Below are 27,063 nucleotides of genomic sequence, written 5' to 3' on the forward strand. Positions count from 1 at the left end.
AGTAGAACCGTCACGTCATCTGCGTGTGCACGAACAGCTATAGTCCCGCCGGGAAGCGACCAACCTGTCAGCAGGGATCCGAAGTAGGGGCTCCAGAGACAACACAAACAAAGTCATTGACAGCGGGCTTCCTTGAGGCACTACCCTACGGATATTTATGGGGTGCGTCAGTTGGCCATGATGGCCACCGAAGCAGAAATTCCCGTAAACAGATTTGAGGGCACTCGCCACGAGTCAACAGTGAAACCAACTGCCTCAAGAATTCGAAGTAGAAAGTCGTGGTTAACAAATGCCTTATCGAAGTCTAGAGAAGCAAGGGCACAAGGGACGGACGTTACAGCAGCATCCAAAACTACGTCACGACACTCGACTATAGGGGTAAGAACGGTACGACCAGGTACTCAGATTTGATGTTTTGCAACAATCTCCCCATCCTACTATTAACATCCTACTATTAACTGTCCTCCCCACAGTCTTATAATCAAACAAAGTAAGCCGGTCCAGTGCGTTTCGGGATTAAAACAATTTTTCCCACTTTGAACGACGTCGGCACTTCTCTGCCCTGTAACACTTCATTCAAAAGCGAGGTGAAGGTAGCACCCAACAACGGCCAAAAGCGCTCGTAAAATTGCTTGGGAAGTCCATCTAGACCTGGGGACTTTTCAGAAGACGATCCCACAATAAGTTTGTAAACTTCCTCAGGCTGAAAGGCAGCTAAGATCGTTGTATTGTGTTCAGATGTAAGTATCGTATCCAAGATTCTGACAAAACGGTCGTAAAAGGTTTCATTGGACTCATCGATGTCGTAGATGTCTACATAGAACTGGTGTAAGACACGCACTATAGCAGCTTGCGCTGTTACGATACGTCCATCATTTGTCATGGGAGAATGAATACCAGCGCGTCGGCGGCGGGTATGATGCCGAAGCAAATGATATAAGGAAGTCAGTTTTTCCTTCACCAATAAACGCGGCTTCGACCGGATTTTCGAACCTTCCATTTGCATTCTCTTGAAGGTCAACAACAATTTTGTTTTTACACGCCTAACATCCGCAAATCCCAGAGGGGCGTGATCCGAAGCAGCATCAAGTTCACGCAGGATGGAATAGTAATATTCATAAGTTCTCCGAAAGTATCGCGCTTTGGCAGCACAGAAAAGTATCAAAGTTGGCCTAAGCCTCGGATTTGCTAGCTGTGTCCACTAGTCAAAAGTGAAAGAGTATTTTCCAGAGGACCGTAGAGTACACTCCCGCACGACTCGCATCACGTCATCGAGAGAGGGGTCAGCCAGATGAGCGAAGTATAACATCCACGGAGGACGAAACAATTTGACTGGTGGCCGTTCAAGATTGAGAGTTGTCGCCACAGCACAGTGATCCGTAAAGAAAACTGGGATGGCTTGAACGTTAAGAATACTATCGCTCAGACAGTCTGATAAGTAAATCCTATCTAACCTGCTACTAAGCGTTGCAGCAAAGAGTGTAAATTTAACTGACTTCGAGTATTTACATGTTAAGACGTCTTTCAGGCGTAACGAGCAGACCAATTCATGTTATTCACGAGAGAAATGAAATTTAGGAGATCGATCTGCAGGACGCTATACACGGTTAAAATCACCACCCAATACAATATCCGCAGGACTCTTACGCAACAGATAAACAATATCCTCTTTATAAAAACGCGAACGATCCATTGCGCGACCACTGCCAGAAGGGGCAAATAAAATAACCAAGGTAAGAATCCCACGTTTCCCCCTCAACAATAGGAATGCCTTCGTGAAAGAATAAGGCGGGCCCGTAGAATATTCGTGTTCTACATTAAAGATCATACGAAAACCAGGTAAGGAGAAATTACTAAATAACACCTCCTGTAAGAGAACTATGTCCGCACATGAACCGTAAATGAACTGAGCAGCGAAGCCAGTCGCAATGCTGATTCCACACGAATAACGTTTAAGGAAAGGAACGTGTAGCCTTGGGTCATTGATCACAGCTGGACAGGGATGTACGGAACCTCTGAGTAGAATTAGGTAGACAGGTGAGAGTCAAGGTCCACTGATGAATCCACAGAGGAATCAGACATCGGGGGACCCGCCATTGGAACCTTTTTTCTTAGTTTTCTTACGTGCCACCGCACGATCAGGTTGTATACGCTGTTTCTGCCATTTACTTGGGATGGCGGCCTCTGCAGACGCAGGTGTGGGAGGGTTCATAGGCAAAGGTTCCTCCTCCCCCCCCTCCTATATCTAGTACTATGGTCATGTAATGCAGGTCCAGTCACTAAGACTGAAGCATTCTGTGGAAATACCAATGCAATTGGTGATAGGTGATGCCTGGTTGCTAATTTTATTCTCCTCGGGAGTTGCTGTAGTCGGCAAATGCAGGAAACCGTCGGCGGCTGAAGACCAAAGAACAGGAGGACATGGCATGGTCTCAGACTAATACGGTGGATAGAAAGACGAAGAAAAGGGGGGGGGGGGCACTCCGCTCCCTCACCACACACAGACAGCTCAGGAGGAGCCACTTCCCGAGCAGGGGGTATGCTGGAGATAACTTCTTCACCACTCACCGTAGCACTGCCTAGAGGCAACGAAAGGGGCGAGGGGGACAATCGAAGAGGAAGAGGTTGGCGCGGAAGGTACAGCCAAATCCTTACCATCACCATCGTGAGTGCGACGTCACTTGTTTGTCGCCGTTACAGGTTCTATCGTGGGGCTAGTAGGATTCTGAACCTGTTGCGGAGGTAAAGGCGAAAACTCATTGCCATGGTTATCAGAATTGACAGTTTGTTCATTATAATCCGAAACAGAAGTAGGGCGACGGTGGGAGTAGAAGTAACAAAATCAGTAACCGTCAATTTGCGACGCTGCCCTAATGACGGCTTTAATACAAAAACCCTCGGCGGCAATTAGACCGACCGTGCCCACTTTCATTACATGGGAAGCATGTTCCCTCTTGACCAGTATACATGACACAGGCGCGGTAATCACACACTTGTAAATCTGATGGAATATTGGGTTTTACATGCATTTCCGCGGAGCAAATTCCACTATAACACTATAACCTGTGTTGAGTAGACCAGCGTTCGTGACTGACGGTTTTTACTTTGCCATAAGACGTCAATATGTCCTTTAGAAAGCTGTCGTCAACTTCCAGTGGGAAATTGAAGACTCTAACATTGGTATATTCGAGTTCAGCATCGGCGAGTGACACCATACCAACGGAATTAACTCGATGCTTGAAAGGGACTTGAGAAACATGTCGCGACAATAATCTTTCAACGTGAAACGGATCCGTAAATTTCACGTAAAAGACGTACTCGTCTGCATCAAAATAAGCGGCGTGGACCTGATCAGAGTTGACATGCATTGTATCGACAAGCCAATCGTGGATTTCTAGACACTTGGGCTGCACATGTCGCGTTGTTTTATCGAAAGCAAAGCTCACAGTAACTTTTCGTGGAATACACGTGCAAACCGTGGTAGCCATAGCGTAGCGGCCAACGCCGCTGCAAGTAGACGAAACAAACTGACAGTAAAGGCGGAGTGGACGCACTATGACTCACTCGGCTGACAGAACAATATTAACGAGAAAAACTCCACACAAGCGACGCTGCGGCAAGTCAAATAAACAAGAACCTGCCCGCTCGGCGCACGAAGCGGAACTGTCGCTCGGTGTTCGGTAACGGCCGGCCGGAGTGGCCGTGAGATTCTAGGCGCTACAATCTGGAACCGAGCGACCGCTACGGTCGCAGGTTCGAATCCTGCCTCGGGCATGGATGTGTGTGATGTCCTTAGGTTAGTTAGCTTTAATTAGTTCTAAGTTCTAGGCGACTGATGACCTCAGTTAAGTCGCGTAGTGCTCAGAGCCATTTTGTTTGGTAATCTCATACTTGTAAGCAGGAGTTATTGTATTGTGCTAGAATTTCTTCTTCTCCTTCTTCTTTTGCTTGTGCCTTTCTTCCCGCGGATATGCAGGGTCGGCATGGTTAACCGGATGTGACAGAGTTAGTTGGAGTGGTGGCCGGACTCCCTTCCTGCCGCCACCCCGTACCCCCCGGGAAGGAACTAGTGTACCCCAGTTGTCTCCGACTAGTGTAATCCATGGAATAGTGCGAAAGTGTTCAGATGTCTGCGAGCCGTGTGACTGAGGCGGGACGTGGAGACCAGCCCTGTATTCACCTAGGGGGATGCGGAAAACCGCCTAAAAACCACATCCAGGCTGACCAGCACACCGGCCCTCGTCGTTAATTCGCCGGGCGGATTGGATCCGAGGCCGGCGCGCCTACCCGAGTCCAGGAAGCAGCGCGTTAGCGCGCTCGGCTAACCTGGCGGGTCTTGTAATTGAATTTCTTGACAAGGCGAAATTTAAATTGCTCCGATTCGATGCAGCGCACGTAGGATCAGCAGACTTCCACATGCTATGATCCGATACGTTTATTGGCTGGATAAGATCCCCTCGTTCACGGAAGGAAGGAGACCGGGTGAGTGTCTGGTCGACCGGCTGCTGGGGTGAGTTCCAGGGATGGGAGCGGAGAGTGGGTGGAGAGGGTAGCAGAGGCGGCTTATCGTACGGAGCAGCCGGATTCCTGCGCTAATGAAATCTTAGCAGCTACGCGGCGCCTCGCGGGCGCTCGCATTGCGCCTCCAACTCAATCAGCGTCCTTACACGGCGGGGGCGGCTCAAAGCACAAGGCCCAGACAGCCTCTTACGAGCGGCCGTCGCATCCGGTCGCAGCGCCAGTGCTGGAGCTGGAGTCCCTCCACGGGAATTACTGTGCGCTACGCTGATAACCTCCCACAGCTCCTCCTTAGAGTAGGGCTGAGACCCTCCCGACATAGTGTGGTTGTGGAAGCCACAGTGAGGATCTGTAAATGTGTTTAGTATGCCATGTCGACGGTGGGTGTTATGAAACTATCACCATCACACTAATGTCAGACCTATCTTCTCGAAAAAAATCCATTAGCTGTGTCTCAAATTAGAGCCAGAGAATTACAAAAGTACCTGAAAGATAACGAGATATCTCACGATGCGTTTACACGGGCTATATTTTATGGCTATCTGTGGCCGCAGGTGTGTTAACGTGACATCACTGCAGTGTCTCTGTCGGTCCATTATGGCCAGGGGCATCGGCTGGTACGTACTTTTCAATTCAATAAACTTCACCAACAGCCGTATACTTTAGGTTATTTTATTTTATTTCGAACGCAACCAGTTTCGGCTATTCATTTTGCCATCTTCAGGCTCCACACGCTTTTATCAAATCAACGAGCTTGTCGTATAGCGCTGTAAAACTGGATACCGTGAATCCCAAGCGTCACGGTTTTGTATGAATTAGTTGCATGATGATTGGGTTCACGATATCCACTGTTATGGCGCTATACGACAAACTCATTGATTCGTAAAAAGCGTATGGGGCCTGAAGATGGCAAAATGAATTGCCGAAACTCGTTGCGTTCGAAATAAAGAAAATAACCTAAGGTATACGGCTGTTAGTAAAGTTTATTGAATGGAAAATTACTGCAGTGTGGCTGCAGTGATCAACAATCTGTCATTATGGCCGTCCCATATTGATTCTGGAGCAAACTGTTGTAGGTAGATGCCGATTTATGAACGAGGCGACGCCCGCAATGCCCACCAAGGATGGAGAATACTTCGTACGACTGACCCGTATCTACTTTTGTCCTTCTCTGTGAATGCTTCCATCTTCCTCTGAGTTTGCTATCGTTTTACCTCTCTGACAGTGTTGCAGTGTAATATCACGAACTCTTAGCAATGGAGCAATATTATTTGGTTTCGCTTCCTAAAAAATGGCGAGTGTACAAAAAGGTGCTCGATTTCTGTAATATGTACAGTCATGCAGAAGTGACGAAACGAGAGAACCACGAATGCCATAAGTGCGATACGTTATCTCCGACCAGCGCTAAGCAAGACAGAAAGTAATACACATTATGTCCCACCTAATTCTGCCGGCTCATATATTTCGAAAACGAAACAAAGTAGGAAGAATGCAATTGGCCAGGGACGCACCTTGGGTTATAATATGGCGGCAGTTCCTAGGACTGTTCTCGACAGATGAAATGGATGTTGCTAAATATCCTTCCTCCCCCAACAAGCTTTTCTTTGGAATCAGTGAAAATTTCTTAACTCTGTCAGAATACATCTACAGCTCAATTAGGCAAGGTTTATGCCTGTCTAACTAGCCACTGAATTCATGGCACAGACATTTCAAAGTGCAGTGTTCCGAATCCATCTGGTAGGTAGAATTGAAGTATTAGAAGATGAACTACTGAGCAGTGAGCATCAAACAGACCCGCATATGGAAAAGAGCATAGAAAACACGAAGGAAAAAAAATCCTGATGTGAACACACATTCGGAATCGTGCCTTCCACAGTCCCCTAAAGTAACGACAATAAGTAACATAGGAAACGCAGATAACATATCCAACGCAGTAAAAACTTGTGATACTAGCAAATTTGACAAATACGTTAAAGCACTGAAGTTCGAAGCAGGAAGATTAACTTACGGTAGGAGCCATACGCACTACACAGTTGAATCATCAAGCAGACAATCTACCGTCTAGCACTGTGGATGTGCAGCACAACGAAATGAACAAGAAGGAAGTTAAGTTGCTAAACACACGAAACAAACTGACCAAATCAATAATTACAGACCCCTGACAGCATTTAGATGCAGTAGACTCCACTCAGGTTTAAAAGCAAATCGACTTAAACGCGAAACTAAACAAACAGGACCAAACAATCAGACACATTGCCCTCCAATATATAACAAGAACAGCCAGAGGAAATAAATCACCTTCTCCACAATCGCTACAGCAGATGGATTAATAGCAAACACAAGTAATGCGCCCACAGATTTTAAAAGAGTTAAGTGACCATCCAGTCAAGTTTACAGAAAAACATCGGAACTTATGGATTCACACCGTGTTTCTGGAGAATTAGTACAAGCCGGTGGAAGAATTGTATTCTAGACACGGCTCCCATCTCTCCAAGTGTCATATTTGAACACACGTCCCATAGTGGCCTTAAAAATTTTGCAGGTTAACGCAGTGAGAAGCTCCTTTGTAACGGAGCAGAAGAAAAGCGATTTGATTTAATGTGCATTCAGGAGCAATAGCTTAAGAAATGGGAAACTCACAAACTTGTCCCCAGCTATCAGCTATGTCTTAGGACAAGCAAACGCGAAGGCAGCGAGCATTCCGCTTCTATTGTGACACCTGACAAATATATATGTACACTACTCTGACCACACAGAACAGTATATTGACAAACCATGGAAGTGAATAAATACCCTCACGATCAAAGCTTATCGACAACAGCAGATGTAAATAACAAAACGCCCTCTGGTTTAGTAAACACCTTGCAGATAGGGGCCAGAATTCTGGGACAACCTATGACATACCAGAACAGAGCCAGTGCAGCTACTGACATGGATATTACCCAAACAAAGAGCTGTGTATAAAATTTCCGAGTGGTCTGTCCATTCTGTAATATTCAGAGGTAATCACAATATAATTACATACAAGGTTAACAACAAAAATAATACCGATCAAAACTTAATTACAGCAGAAAGATTTAACTTTAAGAAAGCAAATTGGAACAAGCTACGAGGAATGGTCTCCAGTGTCAATAAAATATCAGGTGGCATAGATCTAAGGGCTCAGGCGCAACTCGAATGTGTTCCTAAGCCTGCCATCATATTAGTGAAGAAGATTTCATGGACACCGGAGTTGACGTACACTAGACAACGTAGATGGCAAGCCAGAAAGAATTATCGGAGGTCCTCCACTGCGTATGCCAAGGACGATCGACTGTCATATTACAGAAACATTTAGACCCAAGAAATGGTAAATCAACACAACAAGTGCAGTACGAAAGCTACATGAGAAATCAGCTGAAAGCCGATGTGTGCGGTAAACACTACAACATGTTGTCAGAGAAAATAAAAAATTTCAGTCGTTTTAGCCACAATGAAAACCGAAGATGGGTTGATGACCAGTGGATGGAGAAAGTCATTAGAATATCTGTTTGGCAAATTCCTTCCGAGGACGAACAAAGAAGGTGACTTAGTTCACAGGCAACTTAGATACGTACTAAAAAAGAAGTTACAATAAAAAGGTCTGTGGGTAAAAATCTGGCAAATCCTAAAAGCTATAGACCAATCTGTTTGATTAATACACTAGCAAAGGTTCGGTAAAGGCTCCATTATGGCCGGTTATGCCCGCACAGAGAGCTCCACGGATTTAATTATTGCCAGTTAGTTTCAGAAAAGAGAAATGTATCGAATACACATTTAATACGGCAGTCGAAACAGTAGACTCACATAACAAAAACTAAGCAACAGCAATATTAATTGACATTGGGGAAGAATTTGATAATTTGTGCTTGTCCACTTCGTTTGCCTGGATGCGTGACCTACGTTTCCTCACGAGTCTATATTACAGCCTCATAGACAGGAATAGCGTTGTGAAATGGTCAGCCGACTAACAAAAAGTAGTAAAAGGGGTATCCACAGGGGTCAACTTGTCGGAAAGTATTTTGAGGTTTGGCATTTAAAACACTTTTGCACCAACTGGAAGCAGACGACAAAGTTGATGAGTTGGTGACGTATGCCGATAAAGTCTTGGCTGTGGTGTCGGGATGCTCAGGACTTCAGCTGCAGGTATTGGTGAATGGAGTCCTTTTATAGAAGCAGCGATATTGCGAAAACAACAGACTTACCATACACCCTCAGAAAACCACATAAATGCTCCTTAAAGGTCAAATTTCATTATGTACATATCTTACAGCTAATGTGAAAAGCATCAGTTTACCAGACAAACAGTCTTGGACTCCAACTCGACGAGAAAGCAAGGAACCTGATGTACAAAACTGACCATGCCTCAACAGCAAACTACAAGCTCCCCCTGCAGGCAGTGAGTATCTATCTTGATGTCATCATCACGTTCATCGCAGGCTACGCAGCAAGTGTCTGGGAGCACAGACTTTCATGCATTCGAAATAGGTAAATCCTTCGACATACACAGAGGCATGTGCTCCTCAGACTTAGAGTGGCCTTTGGCTCTACGCCAACTGTTGCTTTAATGGTGATCCTCGGAATATACATAGCTAACACTACAGTAAGATGTCATACACCCTCCTATAAGTTCTGTAAGGAAATCTCAGGCGAAAGGGTAACTACCAAGGTCCAACTTTCGAACTGCAAAGCGGACGCATGATAGAACAACTGAGACAGCAGTGAAACAGATTGAAGAATCTAGCTCGTGACCATGTAGGTCCCCGTCATTGTATGATACATTACCTACCATGACAAGAGCCGTATAAAGATTATCTGTATAGGATAAACAAGAAAGAAAATTACGCCTGTCATTGTGGTTGAAGAGGACAGCTGTTACACATTATCTTTAACTGTGATGCCTGTAGTAGAATTAGGAATAAATAGAGACTAATCAACCACAGTACAAACTCATAAGCAACAGTGAATGGTGGGCAATAACAGACAGCATTGCTTACACTATTTCTTGATATAAAATGAGCGAACTAGCCTTGGTATGGTGAAAGTGAACCCTGTGGGGACTATATAAATGATTGAGAATGTATGCAAAATTTAGTTTACCTTAAGGCTTTCCTCTTTCTTGTTGAAACTGTTCGCGTGTTTTTTTATTTCTACAGCTTCTCTGAACAAGCGCGTGTGATAGTGCTTCTCGACAGCCAGAACTTCCGAGTCGGCGAATTTTATTATGTGGTCGGTCTCAGTGCGTGCACTGCCATGGCCGATTTTTCCACCTGCCCCAACCTGCAATGTCGCTTATGTTCTTTGAAGCTAGTGTTGATTGATCGTCCAGTCATTCCGACATAAACGTTTCCGCGTTTGCATGGAATACGGTATATTCCCGACATTACAAGTGGGTCCCTTTTCTCGACAGAAGTGTTATGAGGGGCAATGGGTACTCCACAAACTATATTAGAAGTGTAACAGAGCCAAACACTCGCGAAGTAAGGAATCAGAAAAAGACATGTCGGGTACGGCCTTTCTGCCATACATTCCCAGAGTGACAGACAGTATCGGCCGTATATTGCGCAAAAATGGCGTAAAGACGTTTTTCAAACCGACAAGGAAGATCAAAGTGTGTCTTAGATCGGCAAAGGAGAAAAGGGACCCACTTGTAATGTCGGGAATATACTGTATTCCATGCACATGCGGAAAAGTTTATGTCGGAACGACTGGACGATCAATCAACACCAGGATCAAAGAACACAAGCGACATTGCAGGTTGGGGCAGGTGGAAAAATCGGCCATGGCAGTGCACGCACTGAGACCGACCACATAATAAAATTCGCCGACTCGGAAGTTCTGGCTGTCGAGAAGCACTATCACACGCGCTTGTTCAGAGAAGCTGTAGAAATAAAAAAAACACGCGAACAGTTTCAACAAGAAAGAGGAAAGCCTTAAGGTAAACGGATCCTGGCTTCCCGTACTACAGCAAACGACCGTCGCAGGTAGCAAGAGCAGAACCGCACCGGAAACGACCGCGCAGAAGCCCTCGGACGTTGGCGCGCCAGGTACAAATAGTCTGCGTCCGCGAGCTCGGCTCCAGTTCACCACCGGCAATGAAGGGTGAAGCTTTGTTCCCAAAACAAGGACAGATACACAATGCATGGTTCACAACTCCACTGTGTTGATGCATTCCTTCAGACCATCGCCCCCAGCGAATGCTTTGGTTGGCACCATGGCAGGTAGCTCTGCATTGTTCTGCTGGAGACCTGTCTTGATGAGAGGCTACCCTTTCTGTCCTGTATTGCTGTGGGCCTGTCCAGCAAGATTACTAAGGGATGGGCTCGCCACCAGTTGCTTTCAACTCCCAATGTGTCCTCTCTCAATAGTAGTTACAGAACGCCTCATATCCTGTACAGCATCTACATAGGACGTCATTGTGAATAACGAAGTGCTGACAACTGCATCTGGGATTGTGGAAGCTGTGAATATGAGTACTGTATTAGACAATGTGCGTATAAAACCAGTATCACAGCGACACACGAGGAAGAACATGCAGTTCCACATCAGCCCCACCTCTGAGCAACTTACAGCTCCACCTTGGTGATAGAGATGGGGAAAAGTGCATCGAAGATAGCTGCATAAAACATGAAGCTTAACAGTCCTCATGTTCTTTCGCGACTGTCTTCAAACACAAAAAAAAAAAAAAAAATAGAAAGTAATTATAATAATATTAATAATGATAATTATAAGATGTAGAAGAAAACAGAATGGTAACAAGTTGTTATACTGTTCCAGAGCATGCTCACTTTTATATGTAAATCCACACATTTATGTATACATGTTCACATTTACATATAAAAAGTGACTGACATTGTTACTGATACATCATACGTTTGTAGATATCTAAATATACATTTCCTTTTTTTATCTCAGCTATTACTTAGCGATTACTGCTATCGATATTAGCATCATTTTTATTTTAATAATGTTATTTTAATTAATATTATCACTCCTTTTTAGTGCAGAGGCATAACTTCATAATCAATGATAACATTAAACAACTTGAAAATACGTTAAAACATATATAGGGAGAGAGAGAGAAAGAGAGACTGACAGACAGAGAGTGAGAGTAGGTCTGAAGATCTTCTGTAATATGGGAAGCACATGATAAAGAGCCGTCTTGTTAAGAATTATTTTACAGTAACTTGATAAGGGATAATGCGGTGGTTCGAAAATGAATGGACCTGTTCGAAACCAGTCACTTTCAAACAATATTTTCGCAGGTGTGACAAGAAACTAATTAAATAATGAAATAAAAGCCATTATGAAATTCACATTTTTATTTGGAATCCGGTACCAAGGTCAAATTTTTCTATTCCAACTATCAATTTTTTCCAGCACACTGAGAAATCTTCGTTTCGCTGTAGGATGCAAATTTTGCATGTTTAGTGGCACGTTCGATAGTGAGCGATTTCCTGCTGTCATAAACTCTACAAACACCACTTCACACGGCGAATTGTTGAATTCCTTGTACCTAGTTTCGAAAGTACGGCCATTTTGGCCTATATAATAGCTATCGTGAATTGCCACAGTTTATTCTACAGATACCTGAACTTCAGAATTTTGCCACTGTTTCTCTTATTTAAACACGTAGTTCTTGAGTGTTATTTGTGGGTTATTAAGTTGTGCTTGCATTCTACTCTGACCTTCTGAATTGTTTGTGACCACGAAAATGCAAAAATGGAGGGGGGCGGAAGTGACTAAAAAGCTAATAAAGAAGTATTTGATATAAAATAAATTTGTCGATTCGAATGAGACAGCCTGAATATGAGTGTGTAGGAAGACCTAACAGGAGAAAAGCTGTACTCGATTCCGTACCTGCGGCCATTATCGAGTAACAGCAAATACTGATGCAAGCACATACAGCTAACAATACTGAAATCTGATTTTAAAACCGAAACACACAAAGTTACCCTTCATTCAACAGAGGTAATGAAACAAAGCAGCATAATTCAGACGAACTTTCATTAACAGGTGTAATGCATTGAATATTTGTATTTCTGTTTATTGTCTCCTGTAGTACCAAGATACAATATTTTTGTTTCTCTTCTGAATTCATTTTGTATTACTATGTCTTATGTTTGTCCTATTGTTAGTAACTGTCTGCCACTTGAAAACGTACGAGTATCAAAGACAAAATGTGCATGAAAAGAAGGACGATGAAAGGCCAACGCCCCATCAACGACGTTTTCATTAGAAATACGGTACAGTCTCAAGCTGTGGGGAGGAGGGATTAGAAAGGAAATGCTTCGTGTCTTTTTAAATTACCATCCAGGCATTCGGCCTAAGCCATACAAAGATCTGAATATGTACGGCTGGGAGGGGGTTTGTGTGTTACCACTGCACTCGGTGGTCGTTCATATGCTTCGTGAACAGGTATCTCCCATTGCATAACAGATGAGGTCCAAAACTAGTGACGGTAGTTGTAAACATATGCATAGTGCCCGTGAGCTGTTCTAGAATGGGTTACAACATTTCAGTTTAGAGCAAAACTCCTGTAGGGTTTGCTATTGGGACGAGTGTGGACTAACAGATTGAACACCCGTCATACAGTTCGCTATGAGACGCGAAGAGAGAACATGGGCTCAGTACGACTCTGTAAACACTTCCAGTTCAGCTATTGCTTGCACAGTGCAGACAGTAATGGCTCGCAACGATTTTTGATATACCACCATGGGTCCTCCCAAATCGTTAAAATTTTTGCTATGTTGCGATCACCACTACGGACGGTGGCGACTGGAGTAGATACAGTTTCTCAATCGATACTGTCGTACTTAATGCTTTCGTCAGTGAAGTTATTAGCTACACAATGATCGCGTCCCACAACGCGGACATACACCATGTTCCACCTGTTGATGCGACATGAATAAGAGGACCAAGAGATAAGCAGTTCAATTAGAAGCGTCATAGGGACTGCACAGCTGAGGGAAGATCCGATAACCAACGAGACAGAATGGAGAAAGTGTTACATGTTGACCCTACCCAAGAAGGAACTATCACCCACCAATATTTAAGTGGCACTGCACTTGTACGCAACTTATGCAACTACTGACAAGGGGCTTTTCACCTTATCTGTTAAAAGTAGAGACAGAAACTTAGGCACGCTCCACCAATAGCAGCAGGCAAACCTTGCAGACGGGAATGGGAATCATTATTCAAGCACATTCTCTATATTATGACGACAGGGAAAACCCGTGTTTTAAGAGATACTGTTAGGATTAACTCCTGATGCCATGCTACAACATTACATCTCATAGAAAGCAAATTTAGAGACCAATAAACAAAGATATTCACTACTAAACAACGTATAATGATGTTGAAACCTCTATTAAAGATGAAAAATTGCTGATGGGAATGACAAGTAGCTGCGAATTTTCTGTCATCAGACGATTTATCAAAATCATAAACCTCAATGGGGAAAAGGTAACAAAGCATTCACCAGTCCGTGCTGCTGCGACATTTAGATCACAGCGGCTCCCACACTATATTAATGAATTTCGCTGTACAGTGGACATGTATGTACCCTCTGAATTACAATTCTATAATTGTTTGGGATTTGGAAAAATGGTTCAAATGGCTCTGAGCACTCTAAACATTCTGCGTGGTGTCTGTTTGTTCTATATCGTGTCTCCCTACCACTTTCGCACAACGACGCTCTGAGCATGTTTTTTAGGGAATTGACTAGTTTGAACCTGGGACCTGTTGCTGGTAAGGAGACGCCAGACCACACATGACATGTAGAATTCAGAAGAGTTCAGTGAGACTAGCGACGATATAACCAAATACTTAATGATTTCAGCGTCAACTCCACTGCACTCCCTGTAAAAGAATCTTAATACTAAATTTAGTAGAAAGGGTTCAAGGCTTTCCTATTTTTAGTTAGCTGGTAAAATAACGTCGAAAAAGCAGTTAAATTTACCATTGGAAATTTTATTCTACTCACAAAACATTGTTTATAAATTGCACTATTGATAAAAGGAAATGTTTTGATACAGGATGGTAAAAACCAACTGCGTTCAACAAAAATGTGAACGAATATTCCCTGAATGGGTTTCCAAGTTCTACAATCGATCGAAGGATGACCTATGCCATATCACATCTATAATCTAGGTTTAAATTAAGTTTCACAAGAGAGCAAAATGGTCTACAGTGACCCTCAATTATCTTGAATTACTTACCTAACTTGTCGTAAATTACAGTGGCCGATGTGGCTTCTCAATAATTATATAACAGAAAAATCATCGAGTTCCAGATTTTTTACTTCAAGTGGCAAATATGAACACCATGAGCTTTAATTGACGATCGACACTAGTATTACGTAAAGGGGATGTAACAGATGAGACTTCTGCAGTTCTGAGTGAAGCCTTATGCGCTCAAGAAGGCGGCATCGCGTGCGTTCATTACCTTGTCGGTGTTCGTCAGGGGGCGGCGGCCGGCGCAGCTCCATCCAGCTCGCCCTCTCGGAAGCAACTATCCAGCAACTCTCTCCTAACTTCTCCTTACTACAATTTATCGAAGTTGGTTTAAAAAAAACTATCTGGTTGTGTTTTTATCTGACCAATCAGGGTCTCAATGTTAAACTTAAGCTCTGCCTACAAAAATTCTGTCTATCCAATGAGAAACGTTATACTTTTCGTGGTGGGGCAATGTTTTCAAAAATTGCAATGTAACAGAGACACGAAAATGTCTCATGCTAAAACTTACAGCTGGTGTGGTCCTTATAGCGCTATCGTGAGACCTATACTGTTCTTCTGGATGGCTGTATCTTTTAACATGGGCTGGGGGGGTGGTCCTAACGTAACAGAGACGTGAAAAAGTCTGACGCTAAAACTTGCGGGTGGTGTCCTAGCAGTTAGCTGGCGACGTGGGTGTCCGTCCGTCCCTTATCATAGGGACTTCCAGCTTAAACGGTTCTTCACTCAGCTTTTGTTCTCGTTTCTCCCCTCGGAACTGCGTCTGACTCACGGTGACAAGGTATGACATGCATTTAGGCATTCTTGTGTTAGTCTGTGGTATTCCATTTGCTGACTTGTTACTCATATTACTTTGGTTATTTTAATGTCACGATTTATTCGGAGCTATGTGACATACTGCTGGATTTGCTTATCATGTCAGGCTTTTCATGGAAGGTGTTGGATTTGCCTGACACCTTACATATCATTACCCTTCGAACTTAATTTTCGTACTAAAGTTAAGCAATGGTTGAATCGTTGTCTAAGTCAGTCAAAAATTGTTTCTTTATCTAAATTTTCTTGCCTACTGTTCAGCCACGTTATTCTGTTCTATGCTAGTTTGTATTACTAATTTATATTTTTATATTCTTGCACATTATTATCAAAATATGACAAGAGAATAATATTTTTATGCTATTACTAATTTTTAATTATTTTCTTTCTTTATTTAAGTGCGAAATTTGTTTTTTAAGAAGTTTTTTTTATCGAAAGTGAGGAGTCCTTCACATCGATTTTCTCAGAAATATTGTTTTTATAAATGTAGTAATTAAGTAAAATCTATTCCTAACACATTTTCTAAATATCATGTACAAGTAAAATGTTTTTGTTTCTAGATACTCATTTCAGCATTGTTACACTAACAAATAAGAATTATTTCCAAGAATTGCTTTGACAAAGAAATATACATACACAAGTATTGAGATGTTATCCTAGCAAATGGTACAAATGTAAAAAAAAGGGAAAATAACCAACAAAGTAATTTTTTATTCTTTGTTTTTATAAGGAGAAAATAAGTAAAATATAGTTATTCTTTTATTTTTATGAGAAGAAAATAAGTGGCATATAGTTTTAGTGTTTATTATGCCTTACTTTTGTTCTTTATATACTGTCCATTTCAGAACTAGTGACTTATTTTTATCGATAGTCTATTTTTTACTTAAGTCCATAGTTAATGACTGTTATTTTGTAGTTTATTAGCTGTCTGGTGTGCTTAACTTATTTAGTTTTTCACATGTTTCTTTTACGCAATTCCTACATCACATAATTTAATTTCACACATTCACACTATCCTATGAATGTTTAAGCACGAGTTTGGCGAATGTTTTTGCATGAAGGTGTTGGACTTGAGCGAGATGGATGTGGGCAAGTATTTGATGTACAGCTTCATTCGTCGTTCCTTGTTGTCTTTGCAAGTGTGTGTTGCTGTTGTGGAGGTCCCATAATGGAATGGAGCTGTGAGTGCAGAATCACGTGGTTTACTGGCTTTGTATGCGTAAAAGTCATCGTTATGTGTCGCTGAAAGCGGTCGTTTTTCATTGTAATACTTTGCAGACGACTAGTTTACAATAGGATAGGGATTTGGGAAGGTATGTCGTCTATTCTTCACCCATCTTCTTTCTTGGCCGCAACCTTGCGAATCTTCAACTTCTGTTCTTCCTGCTTTTTCTCTGCTTCTTACTTGATTCATGGTTCTTCTGGGCAGGATATTGAAGTATTTATTCATAACTAATCGCTTTGAAGTTTTCCTCTTAGTAACAGTTTGATAAAATGTTTGGGCGTGTGATTTTTACTTTGTGGACGTTTTCTTCAGTTTCGTGCATCAGCGTGCTGTTTAATAGCGGTAGTGTGACTTTTACACATATTTTTTGCCAGTGGTGGCTTGTCCAAGTGCTCTTCTCGTCGGGCCATTTTTTGCTCACTCCGCTGAGTTGGGGGCACTTGGAGACCCTTCCATTGTTTGGTGTTGCGTTGCGTCACTGCAGGGTGTTCCATCCCAGCAGGGTTCGACCTAGTGGTTAAATTTATTGCCCACTTCAGTTACAAGGGCCTTCAGTTGGTCTCGCTGTCCTTTCCCTTCTCTCGACGCTTCTGCCTTGTACGAATCGTGTCTTGCTAATTACGTCCTTTTCTATCTTGATACCTCTCGCGTTGCAACTTGTGGGTCATTGCATCTGGTCTTTGCTGGAGTTTTTACAATGATTCTTACAAAAAGTTTTACTTATATTCATCTAACATATGTCTAGTACCTACATTGTTTTGCGCCTTCTTAAAAAGCTTTACAAATTTCGGCATCCTTTCCATGTTACAATTCTAAGATATTTTGAATCTTAACTTCTACAAAAATCCTCAAATTCGTTTTTTTATTTTTTGTGTAGTGTCGTGGTGTATAGCATTTTAGTATTTCATGCTGTTAGACTACCTACACTTTATCCCTTCACCTTAATCTATGGTACTATTGGTGTTATTTTTGTTTTTGTTTTTATCGAAACTACTTTCTTTTTCCCACCTTCCTCTCTCTTCATTCTTCTTTCTCCTGACGATCTTATTTGCAACATAATCTTGAAATATTGTGCTGATTATTTACCAGTAATAAAATTAATCTTCAAACTTGTACTGAAAGTGTTTAATAATGCCAGTCTTAGGTAAAAATACCTCAGCTTTATCTTGTAAATTACCCTCTGATTCTCTTTTACTGAGCTCCGAAATACCTTGAACTTCTTGCAATTTTCCGTCGATTTCTTTATGGACTTCTAACATGAGTTGAGGCGATTCCCCCTTTTGTGCATACCATTCTAATTCTTCATCCTCTTTATCTCGCATCACTCTTAATTGTTTGTTTATAACTGGTATTTCTTCTAATTTTAGCTTTTGCTCAAAGAGAAGTGCGACATTCCCGAATGTTACGCTACCTTTCCCCATATCTATTACCGCTCATCTCTCATTTAAAAAATCTGCACCTATAATCAAATCTACAGTTAGTTTGGGTATAATCACGAAGTTGGCTTCGATCTTTTGACCTTGGCACGAAAGAGTTAACCTTGTTTGTCTCGTAACTTCCGCAGCATTGTTTCTAATAGGACCTCTTACTTTAATCTTACGTGTTTTCAGAACTGGCAATTCCTGATTGGCATTACACTGCATGAATAAATTTTCAGAGATCGCAGTCAGTTCACTTCCGCTATCAATTACAATATTGACTGCGATATGCTTTACCATGGCCTTCACAAGTGGTTGAATTTGAAAGGGTTGGTTCTGTTCTTCTTCTTCTTGCATCAACGAATCCTCCACTGAATCATACATGAGTCTTTTCAGGAATTTCCCTTGTGAATTCGAACTTTCTGTAGGATAAGCTTCGACTGCTACTTCTCTCTCTTTTATTTCCTCTTCTCTATTTCTTCCTTCATTTACGTTTTCATCAACATCCTCTACTTTTTCCTCATCCTCGTCTATCTTCTCCTTCTTCGTCGCCACTTCCACATAATCGCATCTAAATGCTCTAATTATCGCTTCATAACTTCTTTCATTATATATGTTGGGTTGTGTGCCCACTCGTAACTTATTTTCAACTCCTGTCGACTGCACATTATCCTCATTGAATTCGCTTTCCCTGGTTTCCATCTTAAATAGCTCTGCAATACTCATTACTTCGTCCTTTCCTCCTACATTCGTTGTGCATGCCTCTGGTAATTCATCTTCCTTGTCAGTATTCTCCCAATTAATTTCGTCCCAACACGATATTGTTATTTTCTTGTCTTCGTTTTCATCTGGTCCCTGCGGATTTGTTTCTTCCTTCTTCTCTTCTCGTGACAAGGTATTTACTTCTCTGTTCAAGGTGCTGCAATTGTCCTGGGTCGGTGCGTCATTCTATTTGGCATGGGCGCTTAGCTGTCAATTCGAACGTTTATCTTGGTTTGGTGGTCTTACCTCCACCTCTTCCATGTGTACTCTCTTTTCTTGTTCAGCTTGTTGATAGTGGTTTCTTTGTTGATAATTTGTCGGTCTATTGGTTCTCCAGTACCCGTTCCGGTTGTCGTTATTCCCTCTGTAATAGTTGTTGCCGTTCCTTGGTGAATTATAGTTATTGCCATATTCTCTTCTAAATCCATAACCGGTTCTTTGTTGTAATCTATTGTCATTTCTTGGTGCGAAGTTATCACATGGTTCGTAATTGTAGTTTCTTCGTACTGTGTCTTGTGGATTCCACTGCTTTTTGCATTCGTTATCACGTGAGCTTCGTCTTTTTCTTGCGTCATCTTCCGAAAATATGAACTCTAGTTCCCGTAGAATACCTTTAAGTGCTTCGACGTCATTGCCTCCGCGACCTACTAATGATTGCTCGTATTTCAATGGTAGCTTCATCGCGCATAATTTAATCAACTCTCCGTCACTGTATGGTACATCTAAGCATTGATTTTTCTTTGCCATTAATTCGAAAAATGTCACGGGACTCTTCTCTCCTGAATTTTCAAAATATGGGTTCTGTAATAATTCGTATTTCACTCTGTTCTGTGCTTCGCTGGACCAATATCGTGAGAGAAACTTCTCTCTGAAATCTTCGTACGATCGGCATGTCGCTGCAACATTCTGCGTGGTTTCTGCAACTGTTCCTGACATGTGTGCACATATAAAGTCTAATTTGTGTGCTAGCGTCCAGTGTTCTGGTAATCCCACTCGGAATTGATCAATAAAAGTTCGTGGATGTAATGAGTTTCCTTCTCGAAAGTGTTGAAATTTTCTAACTGTGAGGAAATGATCGTTGCCGTACTTCGTCATAGTTCCATATGAAATTCGCGATTCTTCGCCACTTTTGTTTCTGATCATTTCTCCCGTCGTTCTTTCCGGTTGTGGTACATCCATTGGATATTGTCCACTGTAACTTTCGCCTACCCTTGCGTAGTATCGTTGGAGTGGTACGCAATAATTTTCTTTCATCGGTTGTGAACGTGTAGCTGAATACATTGCACTGTACTCTCCGCGACCTGGCTTTCCATTGTCACGTATGTTACTTTCCGCCTGTGATAGGAATCGCAAATGCGTAATATCTTCGTTAATTGCTTGTTTTTCCGGTGCTGTTACAGATACGGATGTGGTTGCAGACTCTGTGCTTGTTCGGTCCTGTTCACTACGCTCTTCAATGGTTTGAAACAACTCTGTTCGCAATTTCTGTAATTGTCGCTTCGTTTGCGCTTCTATTTTGACTATGCGGTTATCATATCTTTTCAACGCTGCTTTTGTGATACGTTTGTGTAACACACCGTTTTCAAGAACTTTACGCGCTGTACCGGCTGCATGTCTAGTAATTACGTTTATCCGTTTCTCTATTTTCTTGACTTCTCCCTGGGTGTTGTTACGTAATGTTTTGATCTCGTCCTGAATGTCATTACGCAATATTTGTACGTCCACTTGTACCTTGTCAATGTCTGTTCTCAATTGATTGTAACCTGTTATTAAGTTTCCTATCACTTCTCGAGATTCTTTTGCCTCGTCTTCAATACGACTTAGGTGTAACTGAATTTTTTTGTTTTGTTCTTTAATCTCACGCATTTGTCTCATGGTTTCTGCAATTTGAATTTGAATTTGGTTCGCTATGTCTTTATTTTGCCTTGTCATGGTTTCCGTAATTTGTTGTAGTAATTCTGCCAGATTGGTGGGTCCCATTGCGTTTTCTTCCGACGTCCTGCGCTCTGTGTTTTCGCCCAAGTGTTGGTTTGCAACCGCTTGCATTGAACTGTGCGGTGACACGTTTCTGCTCGAATTCCTTGTACTCTGTGGTGAGGGAGCTCTGATTACTTGTACTATGGGATCTACGTATTCAAGACGCAAGTTAGAATCCTCATCGACTGTCTCTCTACTTTCCTGCTCCTCTGTCGTATGCTGACTTATGTTTTCTATGCCTTGACGTACGTTATCCTCGTTATGGTGCGTTATATGTCCTATTTCTCGCGATACTGCATCGTCTGTTATACTGTCCTCTTTTCTCTGTCCATCTTCATGCTGGGTCTCTACCTCAATTCGGTCAAGGTCTCGATCTGCCATTGCTAATCTTTCCGAATCCCCTATTTTCTGTTTTAAAAGCAATTCACGCGCCCTACTTCGCGTCAACATGCGCTCATACGATCTCACGCGTTTCATAAACTTTTTTTTCACACGACTTGACACTACCAAGACTGACAATCCATTCACTTACTTGTTGGGTCAGAACCAACTTGTCAACGATGATTCCGCCACCTGTGCGCTTGCATTGAGGAGAAAACTTAATTCTAACAATATTTAAAATTCATAACTTAATTATGCTATTGTCTCTGCCAGACTCACTTTTTCTTGAATACTTCTACTATCTATCGCTGCAGCTACTGTTTTCGACTATGTATAACTTTAGGAAAAAAATTTTTTACTACGAAAATTTTTCAACAGGATATTTTTCTCACCTAGTTAGGCGTGTGGTCGACCTTCAATCATGGTATTTTACCATCCTGGCAGGGTCGCCATTTTCTAAACATTCTTCATGATGTCTGTTTGTTCTATATCGTGTCTCCCTACCACTTTCGCGCAACGACGCTCTGAGCGTGTTTTTTAGGGAATTGACTAGTTTGAACCTGGGACCTGTTGCTGGTAAGGAGACGCCAGACCACACATGACATGTAGAATTCAGAAGAGTTCAGTGAGACTAGCGACGATATAACCAAATACTTAATGATTTTAGCGTCAGCTCCACTGCACTCCCTGTAAAAGATTCTTAATACTAAATTTAGTAGAAAGGGTTCAAGGCTTTCCTATTTTTAGTTAGCTGGTAAAATAACGTCGAAAAAGCAGTTAAGTTTACCATTGGAAATTTTATTCTACTCACAAAATATTGTTTATAAATTGCACTATTGATAAAAGGAAATGTTTTAATATAGGATGGTAAAAACCAACTGCATTCAACAAAAATGTGAACGAATATTCCCTGAATGGGTTTCCAAGTTCTACAATGGATCGAAGGATGACCTATGCCATATCACATCTATAATCTAGGTTTAAATTAAGTTTCACAAGAGAGAAAACTATCAAAATGGTCTACAGTAACGCTGAATTATCTTTAATTAGTTGTCTAACTTGTCGTAAATTACAGTTGCTGATGTGGCTTCTCACTAATTATATAACAGAAAAATCATCGAGTTTCAGATTTTTACTTCAAGTGGCAAATTTGAACACCATGAGCTTTAATTGACGATCGACACTAGTATTACGTAAAGCGGATGTAACAGATGAGACTTCGCAGTTCTGAGTGAAGCCTTATGTGCTCAAAAATGTGGCATCGTGTGCGTTCATTACCATGTTGGTGTTCGTCAGGGGGCGGCGGCCGGCGCAGCTCCGTCCAGCTCGCCCTCTCGGAGGCAACTCTCCAGCAACTCTCTCCTAACTTCTCCTTACTACAATTTATCGAAGTTGGTTTAAAAAAACTATCTGGCTGTGTTTTCACCTGACCAATCAGGGTCTCAATGTTAAACTTAAGCTCCGTCTACAAAAATTCTGTCTATCCACTGAGAAACGTTATACTTTTCGTGGTGGGGCAATGTTTTTAAAGATTGCAACGTAACAGAGACACGAAAAAGTCTCACGCTAAAACTTGCAGCTGGTGTGGTCCTTTTAGCGTTATCGTAAGATCTATACTGTTCTTCTGGATGGCTCTATCTCTTAACATGGGCTGGGGGGTGGTCCTGACGTAAAAGAGACGCGAAAATGTCTCACGCTAAAAACTTGCGGGTGGTGTAGCCCTTTTTGTGTTATCGTAAGAACTATACTGTTCTTCTGGAGAGCTCTAGCTTTTAACATTGGCTGGGGGTGGTCTTGACGTAACAGAGACGTGAAAAAATCTCACGGTAAAACTTGCGGGTGGTGTCCTAGCGGTTAGCTGGCGACGTGGGTGTCCGTACGTCCCTTATCGTAGGGCCTTTCAGCTTAACACGGCTCTTCACTCAGCTTCTGTTCTCGTTTCTCCCCTCAGAACTGCGTTTGTCTCACGGTGGGAAGGTATGACATGCATTTAGTCATTCCTGTGTTAGTCTGTGGTATTCCATTTGCTCACTCGTTACTCGTATTACTTTGGTTAATTTAATGTCACGATTTATTCGGAGCTATGTGACATACTACTGGATTTGCTTATCATGTCAGGGTTTTCATGGAAGGTGTTGGATTTGCCTGACACCTTACAGCACTATGAGACTTAACATCTTAGGTCATCAGTTCCCTATAACGTAGAACTACTTAAACCTATCCTAAGGACATTACACACATCCATGCCCGAGGCACGATTCAAACCTGGAATACTAGCGGTCGCACCGCTCCGGAGTGAAGCGCCTAGAACCGCTCGGTCAGCGCGGTCGGCTGCAATTTGGACTTGAATCCTGGAGAGCTATCCATCAATGCGTGAAAGTACCACGAGGTGGACATCTCTGAACTGCACGTTGCAAGGCATGTAAAATGCACTCAATAATGTTCATGTCTGGGAAGTTTGTTGGTCAGAAGAAGTGTTTAAACCCAGAAGAGCGTTCCTGGAGCCACTGTGTAGCATTTCTGTTCGTGTGGGGTGTCGCATTGTCTTGGTGAAATTTCTCACGTTGGTCGGAATGCGCAAACGACACAAAGGATGCAGATGATCAGACAGTATGCTTACGTACTTGTCACTTGTCAGAGACGTATCAAGGGTCCCATATCACTCCAACTGTCACGCCCGGCACCGTTACAAATTAAAATGTGAAGCAAGTTGCGGAAGGGTTGCACTTGTGTCATGTTGAACGATTCTCTTCAGTCGTCGTAGGTCTTCAGTCGTCGTTGGTCCCGTTCTTGCAGGATCTTTCCCGGCCGAAGCGATGTCGGAGATTCGATGTTTCACCGGATTCCAAATATTCACGGCACACTCGTGAAATGGTCGTAGGGTAAAATTCCCAGTTCATCGCTACCTCGGAGATGCTGTGCGCCATCGCTCATACGCCGACTGTAACACCACGTACAAGCTCACAACCTACCAGTGTAGCAGCAGTACTCGATCTAACAACTGCGCCAGACACTTGCTGTCTTATAAAGGCATTGCCGACCGCAGCGCCCTATTCTATCTGTTTACATTTTTCTGTATTTGAATACTCGTGTCTATACCAGTTTCTGTGGCGCTTCTGTGTATATGTATGTGTCTGAATATTAATGTAACTATACGTATGGCTGTAATACCCAAATCTGATTACTGTATAACGTTCTCATGTTGTGTTCTCTATGTGCAGTTTCGGAAACTATTCTTATAGGACAGGAAAAAGAACATTTTATTGTCAATTTATTTACAAGTATATGTCTATTACTAGGGGCTGGATTTTAAACGCCCCTAATCAGTGAAAATGGCGATATATCATTTGTTATTGTTTAACCAGCAGATCCGGCCGCTGTGGCCGAGCGGTTATATGCGCTTCAGCCTGGAACCGCGCGACTGTTACGGTCGCAGATTCGAATCCTGCCTCGGGCATGGATGTGTGTGCTGTCCTTAGGTTAAGTTAGGTTTAAGTAGTTCTAAGTTATAGAGGACTGATGACCTCAAATGTTAAGTTCCATAATGCTCAGAGCCATTTGAACCATTTGAATTTGTTTTACCAGTAGGATTTTTGTTTGCTCGTCTCGTTAGTATACTGTGGATGTAAAACATCTTTTATGTCAAAATCTGTCCTTTGTAGGCCTTTGTAACTTTGCACCAGGATACAAGTCAATGTATACCCAGGAATGCCAAAAAAAAAAAAAAAAAAAAAAAAAAAAAACACAGCAATATAACTTGTTGAAATGGCAGTATTGGCACATCATGAAAGGTAGTAAATTAGAAAAGAATTAAAAAACATCTATCACGCTACCAATGATCAGGTGAACATCATCGCGTTACGCGTAGAAGGCACTCAACCGGAGAAGTTGTTCGACGAATGTATCGGAGTCAAAGTGATGTGATGCGTACATAGAATCGTTTCCAATTGATAGTTATTGTTGAGGACTTAAACTTCACAGGCCGTCCATGTTTAACAGGTAAACAGAATGAACAATATCTACTACTTTTTGTTCAAAAGAACTATGGGCTGAGTGCTCTAGAAATGAATTGGGCGTTCGAAGAGGCTACAGAGCCTGATGTGTCGCACCAAACTGTTAGAATAATGCGATCCCCCATTCACGAAAATCATTGCGAGCTTCCTGATGTTCATTACAACACTATGGATTCCCAGGTTTAGCGTCAGACGTTCTTTACGAGCGAAACTCGGATCTGTTTGTACCCTGTACGTGTCTGGAAACAACCGAGTGATATCGATCACCTCCAAAACCGTGTCTCGTATGTGGAGGTTGGTGGTGGAGTGATGGTCTACGGTGGCATCCTCAATCCAACTCTCTTTGTTGCTGAGTGCAGTCTCATTACTCCACAGAACAGCGACAAAATCTGCAGCCAATAGTGGAATCGGATCGCCAATAATTTAGTGACAAATTCAACTTGATGGATAACAACTAGCGAGCTCGTCGTGCTGTTATGGTGATCACCTTCTTTCAGTACGGTAGGAATACCGGAATAGAGTGTCCTGTCTGTTCCCCGGACAGGATTCCAATCGAGTATCTGTAGGGTTGAATGAAAGGAGCTGACTTCGACGACGTCCACGTACTTTGAGCCTCTTACACAGAATCACCACTGAAGTGTGGGACAATTTGGGTCGGGGATGGCTTGATGATCTCATAGATGATATGCCACGACGGATCTAATCCTGCATCCGAGAAAGACGACGCTTGAATACATATTGACGTTGTTCATGGGTGCTTTGAATAACCCCCTTGGGAAACAGACTATTCTGTGTTTACAAAAATGTTTATTGTTCTACTTTGGTGGTCTGAACTCGTTGCAAATGATTAAATACGCTTATTTCAGAGACAAAATATGTTTTCTTTGCCACGAAATACGAAATAACGAGGTAATGTGCTACTCTTGTTCATGGGTATATCTAAAATTTGTTTCAGTTTCTTTCTTCAGTTACAGGGATCACATAATGCATCTAAAAGTCACCACAGTATAATGCCCGGTTTTAATCTCCGTCAGAAAAAAAAAACATGTTCACTTCTAGATTAAGAGCTAAAGTTAAGATCCAGCATGGTAGTATTTCCAGCTGACAATATTCCTACTAGTCAGTCTTTGCAACTTTTCAACGACATTAATATTCATGAGTATCGTGCAGTTGTGAGGTATTGATGCCGATAGTTTTTAGCCATATACGTCCTGCATACAGTTTTCATCTGAACGTTACACCGCTTGCGGGCAAAATAAATCGCTGCTTCGTTCCCAACCTGTAGATGCCAGAGTAAGGAACAAAAGTAAAATATCATCCAGCACTGAGATTTCCGTCATGGAGCAATCAGCCACAAGTTTCAAAACATATGTAATAAGAAGAATGTTTGGAGGGTTCCTTACAGCCTTATTTAATCAGTTCTCCTTTCTATTTTTGTTGAATACTCAGTTCCAAAATCTTCAACCAGTACACCTCTATCGATTTTAGGCTGCTACATTTCTTCTAACCTTTTACATGAAACAATAATCTGCTGTACGATTTGGCATTGCCAAATAATGCGTTGTCTTTGGTAGTGTTCACAAGGTCCTAGGACTGCTAATAAAATGATACGTACATTTCGTACTAGAGGTGCACGTTAATACATTAGACGAAGTAAATTTAAGTAACACGACAAATTTAATCCTTCATTACCTCTGTGTGTC

The sequence above is a fragment of the Schistocerca americana genome, chromosome 4 (assembly GCF_021461395.2).
Source record: "Schistocerca americana isolate TAMUIC-IGC-003095 chromosome 4, iqSchAmer2.1, whole genome shotgun sequence".
Lineage (NCBI taxonomy): Eukaryota > Metazoa > Arthropoda > Insecta > Orthoptera > Acrididae > Schistocerca > Schistocerca americana.